This window comes from Mobula birostris, chromosome 3, assembly GCF_030028105.1.
Source record: "Mobula birostris isolate sMobBir1 chromosome 3, sMobBir1.hap1, whole genome shotgun sequence".
NCBI lineage: Eukaryota > Metazoa > Chordata > Chondrichthyes > Myliobatiformes > Myliobatidae > Mobula > Mobula birostris.
In genome coordinates, this window is record NC_092372.1 from 72,274,308 (window position 1) to 72,287,746 (window position 13,439).

At 41.2% G+C, this 13,439-nt stretch overlaps 1 protein-coding gene across 6 annotated transcripts in view; it reads left to right on the forward strand.

Moving 5' to 3' along the window:
- The window catches only part of arap2 (ArfGAP with RhoGAP domain, ankyrin repeat and PH domain 2), a 389,695-nt gene that overhangs the window by 14,088 nt on the left and 362,168 nt on the right, over positions 1-13,439 (forward strand). Inside the window, exon 1 of one of the 6 annotated variants that reach the window (XM_072252913.1) lies at positions 3,792-3,814. The exons of the other annotated variants lie outside the window; for them this stretch is intronic. The gene's annotated coding sequence lies outside the window, so the exon portion shown is untranslated. Of the gene's footprint in view, positions 1-3,791; positions 3,815-13,439 lie in introns of those variants that run through there. 6 annotated transcript variants of the gene reach the window in all.

Here is a 13,439-nt window from a genome sequence, read left to right on the forward strand (position 1 = left end):
TACACGCACACAAAGGATTTTAAACTGCGCGTGAAAGGTTGTCACCCTCTACTTCATTGGCATGTTAAGTATATTTCATGATCATACACAATCACATTTTCTTTTTTGGTTCCTGATGTGGATGGTGCTGACAATGAGAAATATTTCATCTACAACGTAGAAACTGGTGTTGCTTTTGTGTATTGGTGTGATGCAAAAGTTTTTGGAGAATTGCACGTGGGAAGAAGTGGAGTGATATTTGGAAACTTGACTTTTTAAAGCATCATTTGGCAAGCAAATCCCATATGGACAGTGGCTCTGGCGATTAAAATCTGTCATTACCTGCTACAGTTCTGCTATATGTTTTGTGAGTGTGCAGATGAATGAGAGTGAAACCCAGAGGAGATCAAAGTTCTTATTGACAGTGTTTTGCTAACTGTTAAAATTAATACCTCTATATATGAAGTTCAGTGCACACATATTGTCACTGGGCAAAAAATAGCACAACTCAAGACTTGTGCACGTTGGTCTTTACAAATTAGAGGGAACATTGCTTTCCAATGTAATGATTCTGGATTTCAGGTTGTGATAACTTAATTGCTGGTCATCTTCAGCCAGAGAACCTACTGTCATTATTTTAGTGGGCATTGTACCTGCAATATGTCACTTTTTTTTAATACTCTGTATGCATAAGCTCCGAGTGCTTTTCAGTTGCAGTGAGTAGTCAGTGAGCCTGTTGCTTTAAGTAACTATGGGGGAAGAAATACAGAGGGGGGAGGGCAAGGGAGAGCAACAAGGATGAGGGTAAGGTTAAGGGGTACCCATTTCTCCTCATGGGTGGGGGGGGGGAAGCATTTGATAACATTGATGTATATTGCAACTTGTTTCATACTGAAACTGATTAAAAATGCTGATGAGTAGGCTTAGAAAATGAGAACGTTAATGGTGCTTGATAGCTTTTTAATGTTGTACTTGAAATTAGTTATGTTTATTTTTTTTAAATTTATGTTAATTAACATAATTTTGGTTACATATTTATTTTAATGCAGTTTTCTTGTCTGTTTTGTCTCGTACCTTTGACTAGAAATCAGGGCAAGTTCTATGAAACCAGGAAGTCAGGAGGCACATAATGTGCAATTGATGTTGTGGTTAGAATATTCAGTATGCTCTTGAAGAGATTTGGTAGAAGGATCATGTATCGTAAATAGAGAACAAGTACAAACAGGTTATTTAGCAGTTGTGTTTCCTGATGTTGCTTGTTAGGATCAGTCATGTTTGGGAACTGTACCACTGACTTGCAGGCTAACCTTATGGTGCAAAGGATATTTTTATGCCTTTTTCCATCAACTACAAATATTATACACGCTTAAAGTTCCATGTAATTCTTTATGAAGATCACTATTTTATAAACCTGAAAGAGTAATGAAAACTGCCAATAATTTGGTGGATAACTCTTAGAAACAAAAGGTTTTGAATAACTCTGGTTGAAATATTCCTATGGATTTCAAACATGAAAACCCTCACCTTTTCAATATTGATGCCTGTTATGCTCCAAAATATTTGAACTTTTATTGATACAATGTTATTTAATAACATCCTTTGAAGCATGACCAGTTTTATTTCATTCACTTGGGCTGGAAAGATTTGGTTAAAAGCTATTGAAGGGATTTATATTTGAACCTGGTTTAATACTGTATATTGTTAGTATAAAACCAAAATGGGTGGTTGGTCATGGGTGCAGAATTGATGGACTAAAGTGCCCGTTCTGTGTTTTATTTCTGTTTGACTCCAAATCACATGGAAAATGAAAGAGAGATGGCATTAATTGGTCATTCCTGCTTGAACATGTTGAGAGTTGGCCATCGAGTGTTGCAGCAGGAGCCAGTTGTGGGCAGGTGGTGGGTGAGTCTCTACTTCCAAGAGGGCATTCGTGAAACAGGTTTAGTGGAAGACTCTGATTTAGAAATTAAGACACTTAATGGTTTCTTGGATATTTAGATTTAAGGATAATTAAAATCCAGTTACGGTTACCCATAACAACTAGATAATAACTGATATCCCTAAGAATGAGAGCATGAACATTGATTCATCTTCTGGTCAAGATGGCGCCTGCGTACAATGCTCCTTTGGTTGACATCTTCTGGCTAGATCAAGAAAATGTATTTCACTTCTTTGATATCCTTTACATTTGTTTATTGTCTTGAATTTAATTCTGGAACTGCTGGAGGCTGTGATTTGTAGTTTGGAGATTGTTTGGGTGTTTCGGGACTCTGCAGTCTTGGAGAGGATTCCGGGAGGCAGAGGCGGCGTGCGGGAATCTCATGGCAAGAAGGCTGCAAGCCGATTTAAAGCTTTCATTGTTTACTGATTAAAGCTACGAGGGGATTGAAACTCTGGCTGGCTGCCTGCCTTTTTGTGGCTGGTGAGATGGCTCTGCTATGGCGAGGGGATACTGCCATTTTGTGGCTGGTGAGATGGCTCTGCTATGGCGAGGGGATACTGCCATTTTGTGGCTGGTGAGATGGCTCTGCTATGGCGAGGGGATACTGCCATTTTGTGGCTGGTGACAACGCTCTGCTATGGCGAGGGGATACTGCCATTTTGTGGCTGGTGACAATGCTCTGCTATGGAGAGGGAGAATGTTGCCCAGGTTTTCTGTGTTTTGGATGTGGACTTAGACTGTGGATTTCTTGTTTTCAGGCTTACGGGTTTTTTTTTTGTATCCTGTGTTTATTGCCCGATATTTCTTGTTCTTTTTTGTGTGCAGGGGAGTTGGATATGCCTGTTCAGTTTTTCTTCATTTGTGCAGTGAGGAGGGATTTGGGTGTTGATGTTCTTTCTTGGTTTCTTGGCTATTTGGAGGAGAAAAATTTCAGAGTTACATACTTTGATAATAAATGAACCTTTGAAAACTATAATGAGGATGCAGCTGTTGTTCTGGATGGATAGCTGGGCAGTGGTCAGTAAGAATCTAAATTAAATACTAAGATGTTTGGGGAGGATCACACTGCACAATAAATTAGATGATGGTTTTGATTGGAAAAAGAGTGAAGAAATACTGTTTTTAATACGCAGTGTTTCTGTTTTTGCATGTTTTTAAAATCTATTCAACATATGTAATTGATTTGTTTATTTTTTTTTTCTCTCTGCTAGATTATGTATAACATTGAACTGCTGCTGCTAAGTTAACACATTTCATGTCACATGCCGGTGATAATAAACCTGATTCTGATTCTGAGAAGTGTAAGAGTGGTAAAATGTGGTTGTGTCCAGATGCCTTTCTAAGTGTGCACTTCCTGAATGTTTTCTTTTGTCTTGCACAGAGTATGTGATTGTAAATCTCATTTTAGTGATGTTTAAAATAGCTTTAAATTTTGAAGATTGTGTACTCTTTACTGCATTTTCTTGCACTGCATTTAATTTAATATGGTCAATGAATCCACCTTAATGGTTGTTTTGGCAAACTGGGTTCGTCTCTCTGCTTCTTCCTGCTAGATTTTATGTGAATTGATGTCACATGTCCTGATAATTTCTCAGTTTAGGAACTTAATTCTGAGCAGCGTTGCTTGGGCGGGGGGGGGGGGCGGGGGATGACGACAGACTTTTAAAACCTATAACATCACATGGATTACCTTTTTTTCTGTGTCCCAGTTTCAATAGCACTTTTGGCAGAGAACGTTTCCGTATACACTGTGGATTATTTCAGCTATGAGGATCACAGCTTGCCCTTGTGCTATACTTTCTTTGTTTGGTCTGGTGCACATTGCGAGGCTGAAATTTTATGAAATGCTCCATCAATACCTTAATGGATTTCTGCTGTTACTGATGAAGCTGGGTAATTCGACATTATATTTCACTTTCAAGTCTTGAGGCCTCTGTCGGTCAGAGTCAGCAATGGATGTTGTGCCCTTGCTGTCTAGATATGCCACCCTGGGCAGTACAATCTAGAGCGCAAGCTGTTGCCCATGTAGCAGGCTGCCCGTCTCCATGCATCCCATGCAGTTTGGTACCAGCAATATTGCGGGAGTTGCCAGTCAGCATTGAACTCAACGTAGGACTACCTTAGGGACTGCAGCTCTGGATCTTTCCCTTGGAGTTTACTCCCGTATAGCCACGTGGCAGCGGAGACTTGAGGTCAGAGTTTTCCTTCTAGATGAGCTGTCAACCACCGCTGATGAGTCCCATCTGCCTGAAGCGACTGGTTTTAAGGCACCAGTAATCCGCCTTTGCCTTTTCTCCTGTCAGTAGAAACAGTTCCATCAAGCTTAGAAGCAAAGCCCCACGTGAAGGCCAGGAGCCAAACTTGGTTGCTTTTTGAGGCTCATGCCACTGGGAGCATTTAATAGGTAGCGGGAACTTGTCCCCATTACGCAGCCACCACCCTGTGACCAGACATTGTCCTAGTGTCTGAGCCTACTAAGCAAGTGGTGCTGCTGGAGCTGACAGTCCCATGGGAAGATAGCTTGGATTGGAAGAGGCCTTTGAAAGGAAGCTCTCCAAGTACGCAGGACTGGTCAGCAACTGTCAGCAGGCTGGATGGAGAGCGAGGTGTCTCCCAGTGGAGGTTGGTTGTAGGGGATTCGCAGCTCGTTCCTTAGTTAGAGCCTTCAGCATTTTGGGCATCGAGGGAGAGGGGAAGAGGAGAGCCATCCGCAGTACCACCGATGTGGCAGAGAGGGCTTCAAGATGGCTGTGGCTCAAAAGAGGGGAGCCATGGAGTCATAAGTAGCTAGCCATCTGGACACAAGCTGGGGTCTGATCAGCCCCGGGTGGGTCACCTGGAGGAGGTTGTATGGTGTTGAAAGACCCAAAACACCCGATGATTCCAGGAACATCACTGAAAATGTGTCCAGAAGCATCAGTGGATGTACCTACACAGCTTTGGGTGCTAATTCTGTCCTGGAGGTCACTTTCTGTGACGTGCTTGGAGTAGAGTGCTTGTCAGGAATCGCCCGGGGGAAATTGATGGAGAACGAATGGATGGGAAAATCATGAGCTACAACGTGCACGTTGGACTGTTTCCTTAAAATAGGCCCTTTTTCTTTTTGTTTTCTTTACTAACCCTATGGTCAATTTAAGAATTCTAAAGCTTAATCGTTTAATTGCATATGGTGTACTGATTTGTAACGGGGAAAACATCACACAGCATCCACACTAATGAGATTTCTCAAGTTTGATTGGCCAGAGAGTGTCTTCCCCTAGACTAACGCCATTTGCCGACATTGAGTGAGAGGTTGTTTTTGGTATCTTTGCACAATAGTCTTACAATGACCACTGATAATCTACCTTTTTGATATTCAATGGAATTACCATCACCAATTCCAAAACCATCAACGTCTTGGGGATTGCTAGTGATCAGAAACTCAATTGGACTAGCCACAAGAATAAAATTACTGCAATAGAGAGTTAGTTTTTTAGATTTGGAGTTGGAGAGTGACACAGCTAAAGATTGTTGGGTCTTCTGGGGTGATGGTACTTAACTCCCAACTACCATTTTTAATTTGAAATACAGCTTTCTAACCTCAAATGTTTTCTCACCAATGCCCATTCACTCAGTTTTACAGGGCTTTTTAACTTGGCATTTGGTCAAGGGCAGCTAACATTACCTTATCCCTGGAATTCAGCATTTTAGTTCATTACACCCAAATCAGTAGCAGAATTGGGTTTAATATCACTGGCGTATGTTTTGAAATTTGTTGTCTTGAAGCAGTAGTATATTGCAATGCATAATAAGAACTGTACAATAAGTACAATAAGAAAATAAAAACAAGTATATATTTTGAAAAAAGAAAAATTAAATTATTAGTGCAAAAAACGAGGGAAAAATACTGAGGTAGTGTTAGCGAGTTAATTGTTCATTTAGAAATCTGATGGTGGAGGGAAGAAGCTGTTCCTAAAACATTGAGTGTCTTCAGGCTCCTGCATCTCCTCCTTGTTGGCAGCAATGAGAAGAGGGCATGGCCTGGATGTGAGGAAGCTAGTGCCCAAGATGGAGCAGGCAGAATTTAGAACTTTCTGCAGCTTTTTCAGATCCTGTGCAGTGGTCCCTTCATACCAGGCGGTGACAGAGCCAGCTGGAATGCTCTTCATGGTACTTCTGTAGAAATTTGCAAGTGTGATGAAGCCTGGAGCATTTCAACCTGGGCAAAGAAGAGTTGTTAGTGAGCTGATGTATCTTGATAGTACTGTTAGTAATGTCTTCCGTCACTTTGCTTATGATTGCAAGTGCACTAATTGGGTAGTAATTAATTGGTTTGAGTTTAGTTTGCTTTTTGTGAAGAGGATGTACTTGGGCACTTTTTTTGAACTTGTGAGTCTGATGTTGGAATACTGATTTCTAAAATAGTTCGGCTGAAGGTGTGTGCAGTTCTATAATGCAGGTGGTACATGTTGAGATTTTATATAAGGCCCATACTTTTGAGCCTAATGACTCTCATTTTATTCTTGATACTATGTAGAGTGAAAGAAATTGGTTCAGGAGTGGCTTCTTGATGGTGGTAATCTGCAGAAAGTAGTAAGAATAATCATCCATTTAGCATATTTGCTCAGATATGCACCAACCTATCTCTAAATCACATAGAGGTTTCATGACGGGGGGTGGTCTTGTAGCTGCCTCTGACCGTTTGTTGATGAATTTTCCACTATGGTGCACTATCAGATGCTGTAGAAGTACAAAACATTGCTGTTTATCTCTTGGTTGTGAGATTGCTTAGCTCTGTCTATTGTGGCCTCTTTATTTCCTGTGAACTACGAAGAGATACAGCATGGAAATGGGTCTTTCAATCCATTGAATCTGGAACTGATATCAATCCCCTTGTTATCACTAAACCTATAATTGTTCCTATCGTTTTTATTCTCCCTGTATTCTTATAAATTCTCTTGCCCCTCTCCCCTGCCTTATGAACTCTACTAATTGCCTACCCACCAGGGGTAATTAACCTTCCTACCTCCACAGTTTTATAGGATGTAGGAGGAAACTGGAGCATCCTAAAGCAAACCAAATGGTCACGGAGGACAACCTCCATACGGACAACATCTGAGATTAGGATTGAACCCAGGTCACTGGAATTGTGCCGTAGCTGCAGTGCAATGTGTGCTACTGTGCTGCTCTGTACCCTGTATCTAGTCTTGTTGCAGTTTCATTTTTAGATGTACAGTGCCTATATAAGAAAAGGTATTTGCCTCCTTGGACGTTGTCATGTTTTGTTGTTTGACAATAGTGAATCACATTGGATTTAATTTGACTTTTTGGCACTGATCAACAGAAACAAACTTTTGTGTCAAAATGAAATCTCCAGAAAGCAGTCTAAATTAATTATAGAACACAAAATAATTGATTGCTTAAGTATCAACCCCCCTCCTCCACCCCCCCCCCCCAATAGAAACACTAAATCATTACTGGTGCAGCCAAGTGGTTTTAGAAGTCACATAATTAGTTAAAGTGAGATCTGTTTTTGGAGACCTGTGTGCAGTCAAGGTGTTTTAATTGCTTGTAGAAAAAAATACACCTGTATCTGGAAGGTCCAACTGCTGGTGAGTCAGTATCCTGGCAAAAACTTCAGCATGAAGACAAAAGAACCCTCCAAGCAACTCCGCGAAAAGATTATTGAAAAACACAAGTCAGGAGATGGATACAGGAACACTTCCAAGTCACTGAATATTCCTTAGAGTACAATTACATCAGTCATTAAGACATGGAAAGAATATGGCACAGCTGCAAATCTGCTTAGAGCAGGCTGTCCTCAAGAACTGTGTGACCGTGCAAGAAGGGGACTAGTGAAGGAGGCCACTAAGAGACCTATGGCGACTTTGGAGGAGTTACAAGCTTCAGTGGCTGAGATGGTAGAGGCTGTGCGTACAACAACTGTTGCCTGGGTGCTTCATCAGTCACAGCTTTATGGGAGAGTGGCAAAGAGAAAGCCACTGTTTGGCGGTTGGGGGGGGGGGAACTCCCATGAGAAATCTTGGCTAGAGTTTGCCAGAGGGCATGTGGGAGACTCTGAAGTCAGCAAGAAGAAGGTTCTTTGGTCCGAAACCAAAATAGAGCTCTTTAGCCATCAGACTAAACGCTATGTTTGGCATAAGCCAAACACCGCACATCATCAAAAACACACCATTGCTATCATGAAGCATGGTGGTGGTTGCATTATACTGTAGGGATGCTTCCCTGCAGCAGGCCTTGGAAGGCTTGTGAAGGTAGAGGGTAAAATGAATGCAGCAAAATACAAGGAAATCCTGGAGGAAAACCTGATGAAGTCTGCAAGAGAACTGCGACTTGGGAGAAAGTTTGTTTTCCAGCAAAACAATGACTCCAAGCATAAAGCCAAAGCTACACAAGAATGACATTAAAACAAGAAAGTTAATGTCCTAGAGTGGCCAAGTCCAGACCTTAATTCAATTGAGAATTTGTGGCTGAACTTGAAAAGGGCTTTTCACTCACAATTCCCATGCATTCTGACACAGCATGAGCAGTTTTGTAAAGAATGGGGGAAAGCTGCAGTGTCCAGATGTGCAAAGCTGATAGAGACCTATCAACACTCAAGGCTGTAAATTGCTGTCAAAAGTGCATCTAGATACTGACTTGAAGAGGGTGAATACTTGTGCAGTCAATTATTTTGTGTTTTATATTTGTAATTGATTTAAATCATTTTCCAGAGATCTGTTTTCATTTTATCATGAAAGAGTCTCCTTCTATATGTAACATGCTGTAAGGTTTTACTGCTAATGTTATGGCCTCTAATGTTTCACTGCTAAGGTAATGGTTTCTCTGTAGCAGCAATGTTTGGGTTATGACTAGAGATAATGGGGACTTTGGAATGTATGTTAGCCAATGAGAGGAGTGTTCTTTTGGGTTTGGAAGAGGGATTTTCATGGTCTTTTGTTGTGGAGAGATGAAGAGAGAGGACGCGAATGGAGAGAGTTGGTAGACCACCGGACAGAGTGGACTGAGGAGTGAGGGTCCGAGGGTCGGCTATGCTCGGAGGGGGACGATGGGATCAAATGGAGAAACCGTGAGGTCCAATGTTTGCGCATTAGACAGTTTCATGAGAATGGACCCCTTTTTTTGTTGTTTCTTTACTAACCATATAGTCAAATTAAGAATTATAAAGCTCAATCGTTTAATCGCATATTGTGTACTGTTTGTTATTTCGTGGTACTGATTTGTAACGGGGGATACATCGCGCAGCATCCATCCAAACAAGATTTCTTAAATTTGGCCAGGCTGGGGGCTATCATCCCCTAGATTAAGCCGCAAGCCAACCCGAGGGTTACATGTAGATCAGTGTCACAAAAATGCCAAATTAAATCCACTGTGATTCAATGTTGTAAAATAATAAATCATGAAGACCTCTGGGGGGGGGGGGAAGTGAATACTCTTTATAGGCACTGTAGTATCTGAGGCTTTTATAATGAGTCTATCCTTGTCCTCATTTTTTGTCTCACTTAGCTGCTTGTAATGCCAGTTGCTTAGATACAAGGTTGCCATCAGATCCCAGTGTAACACTCATTGCATCTAGTGATGTGATCTCGGGGGTGGTGCCCCCTCCCCGACCAAACTTTAGCACTCTTGTTTGGGTGGATGCTGCTTGTTGTGTCCCCTGTGTAACATTAGTACCCCAAAATAACATTCAGTCCACAATGAGCGGTTAAACGATTAAGATTTTATGTTTAAGTATGGGGTTAGTAGAGAAATAAAAGTAAAGGAAAACAAATAAGAGGCACCAATAATCTCATCAATATGCCCAGTGCACAAACGTTGGAGCTTACGGATTCCCTTTTGCTTGTCGTCAACCCCTTGGCTCCCACCCCGAGCCCAGGCCCAGCGGGTCCGGCAACAGTCTCCTCAACCCATGTCTTCTCTCCTCATCCTCCTCAAGCCTTCTACCCTAAGCCCACACAAACTAACAGCTTTCACACAGACAGAATAACATCTATCCCAATTGGTTAGCAAATGAATACAAGTCCTGTAATTATAATTATAACCCAAACATGCAGCTACAGAGAACATTACTTCATCAGTTAACATTACAGAGAAGCCATTTCATTATTAGCCTTAGCAAGTAACATGAAAGAAGAAACCCTTACACCAGGAATGCCCAGAATAATCGGGGATTGCCTGATCATCATGAAAGCGAGTGTGGGTGGACTGCAGAGACTGTGGCTGAGGAGTGAAGGTTAGATACGAATGTCACCCACCTACTGTCTCCCTTTCCACCCCATAATCAAACACATGCACAGACCCTCCCAGTTGAATGCTTATACCTAGACTAGAGCTGGGTCTCCATCTATTTTCAGCTCGTTTCCATGTGTCAGCTATTACTGGGCAGAGGTCTATTTATTCTAAAGTGGCTCCAGTGCTTGTAGGAAGCTTTGACTTTGTATGCCAAGAGCTCTGTAAGTGGGCTTCTAAAATTTGTGCCCATCAGCTTCTGCTACATTGGAACCTTGTTGCACAAGATGGAGGAAAATAATAGCTGGCACTGTTATTTCAGCAGATTGATAGCAGAGAGTGTAAGTAGGTGTGGACATTGTACAAAATAGGTCACTGCTACATTCCTGCTTGCCTTAAAGTCGTAATGGTGAGTATGCAGTGATGCTGAAAGCAGTAATGCAGTCTGTTTTGCAGAAAAGCCTTGCATATCATTAACACATGGAACTGAAACAGGCACGAGTTTACAAGAGTAATCTGCTTAAGTTTCTTCTCTAGATGATCAGATAATGTACCTGAGCACGTTGGGAAGTGGAAGTGAATTTTAACGTATTAGAGATATTATCAACTGCTTGTTATAATTTGCTGTTTGCATTCACAGCACAAAATACCACAAAATATCATTTTGAAAATGGTGTCACAAGTGGGTTGAAACTGCAGCTTAGGTTAGAGTTAAACTCCCTCTAAACCTAATTTGCATAATCACAGAAGTAACAGTCCTTAAATCAGCAGAGTTGTTCTCTGATTAAACAGAACTGTTGTTTCATTTTTTCCATTTTAAAAGTGTTCATTAGTGTTAGTGGTGATTTATTTGCACAACTAAAAATTGTGTAATCCACAAAATTAACTTTCATAAAAATAATATTTTGGACCCTCTACCTGGTATATTGGCAATTCTCATTATTGGTCCTACTCAGTAATGCTGTGAACTCCTGCTGAATGCACAAGCTTCAGTTTTGCTCCCGGTTGAGTTTGCAATCTTTCACGGAGTTAGCAGACCCATTGATTTTAATGGGGATTGTAGCACCTCAGGGAAGGGTACATTACTAATTTTTTTTCTCTCGGTTTCATTTTTTTGGGAACTGGTTGTCTCTGGAAAGGTCAACATTCAGTGCCCTTCTCTAATTCACTTTGAAGATGCTGGTGAAATGCCTTAATGCCACAGTGCTTCTGGTGAAGGTACTGCCACAGTTGGTTTGGGTGTTCCAGAATTTAGAAGAATGTTTAGTTTTATTTGCCACACGTACATCGAAACATCCAGTGAGATGTTGTTTTGTGTCAATGAGCAATAGTCCAAGGATTGCACCAAGTGTCACCATGCTTCTTGTGCCAACATAAGAACATCCTCAACTCACTAACCCAAACAGTCGATCTTTGGAATGTGAGAGGAAACTAAAGCATTCAGAAAAAACACACGCCGGGTCATGGGGACAACTCCTTACAGACAGTAGCGGGAATTGAAACCTGATTAGTGATCGCTGGCAATATAATGTGATTGTGCTAACTGCTACACTCCCAGGCCATGGTTTAGAACTGGTGATGATAAAGGGACAGTAGTAAATTTCCGAAGCTGGAATGGTGATGTACACTACAGCTACTCTACAACTGTGGTTGAGGAAATGAATGTTTTAGCATGGTAGATGGGAAGCAAGTCAAGGGAAGGGGCGGGTGTTGCACTTTCTTAGATAGTATTAAACATAAGTGTTTGTAACCCTATGCCTTGCAGATGGTGGAAAGGCCAGGAGGTGTCAGGAGATGGTCACTGACAGCCACAGTTTTTATATGGCTGGTTGAGTTGCTTTCTTTGTCAGTGGTGATTTCTCCTCCCCTATCCCACAGGATATTGATAATCATGCCTTTGGGTGTTAGTATCAGTTTTGGCTTATGAGGCAAAGGTGTGGACTGCTGATTTTCACAGATTGATCAGGAAGTGGCTGGATGGTGAGTGGGTAGATTGTCAAGGGTAGGTGATTAGATTATTTTCCATTGCCTGATGCTTCTGCAGAGCAAATGTTCCTTGCCACTTGTCTGAACATTGTCTAGGTCTTGGTCTGAGCTCATAAAGCTTGCTTCATTTTCTGAGGAGTTGCAAATGGAATTAAATATAGAGACCTCATAATAGTCATTGAAGCAGCTGCAGATAGTTGAGCCTTTATTGATTTCATATTATTTGGATGTGCTTCAAGTGATTTTTTTTAGTTAATGCAATCTTGAAAATGAAGTGAACACTTTTTTAATTGCCACGTAAAAGGCTGGTAAGAGTGGGGGAAGTGTTGGCAAGGATTTTAAAAAGTGGTTACTAATAAAACACAAGTTCAGAATAAATACTGGAAGGCTGCAACTAATGGAGTGCCTTTAGAATCGGTTGTCAGCCCTCAAGTGTTTGTTCTTCATGTAAATGACTTGGAGGGGACAGAATGTAATGTATCCAAGTTTGCTGCTGATACAAAAATAAGTGAGGGGGCATGTTGCACAATGAGGATATTTGGTTGTTGTATCAAGATCGGTTGAATGAGTGGATGGGGACCTGGTACATAGTGTTTATTTGGGGAAATGAAAGTGTGAGATCAAGAATTTAGCAAGATGAGTCCAGAAGTGGGTATTATCTACATACAAGTAAATGAAATACGGAGGGATCTGAGTGTTCTGGTACATGAGTCATAAGCACTTAGGTACAAGTAGAACAAGTTGACAAATACACATTGGCTTTTATTGCGAAGAGACTGGAGTTTAGAAATGGGGAAGAATGGAGACCACACCCAGTTTTAATCCTCTCATTTAAGAAAGAATATAATAGCCTTAGGCAGTCGTTGCTATCAAGGATGAAGATCTGGAATTTCCTACATGGGAACTAGTGAAGACTGGATCATTGGAAGTACTTAAAGAGAGGGGTTAGACTTTTTTAAAAAAGGTCAGAAAATTGAAGGACGTGGGGAACTGGCACAAAGGAGTTTAAGATGGGACAGATCTGCTGTGATCATATTGAATGCTAGTCTAGTTGGCAGATGAGGACAAAAGATGAGACTAAAGTGGAACATTTTGTCCTCAACAGCAAGTGGTACTTGTGGCATAAATCTAAATAGTGCACATCAGCCAGTTAACACCAGCCCTACTGTAAAGTATGATGCAGGTAGTCTCATGCTATCAGTAGGGACTGGAGATCTGATCAAGATGGTTGGGAAGATGGATGCTACTAAATATAGATAGATCCTGGATTAAAAACCCATCAGCCTCTGCCAGAAAGCTTAAA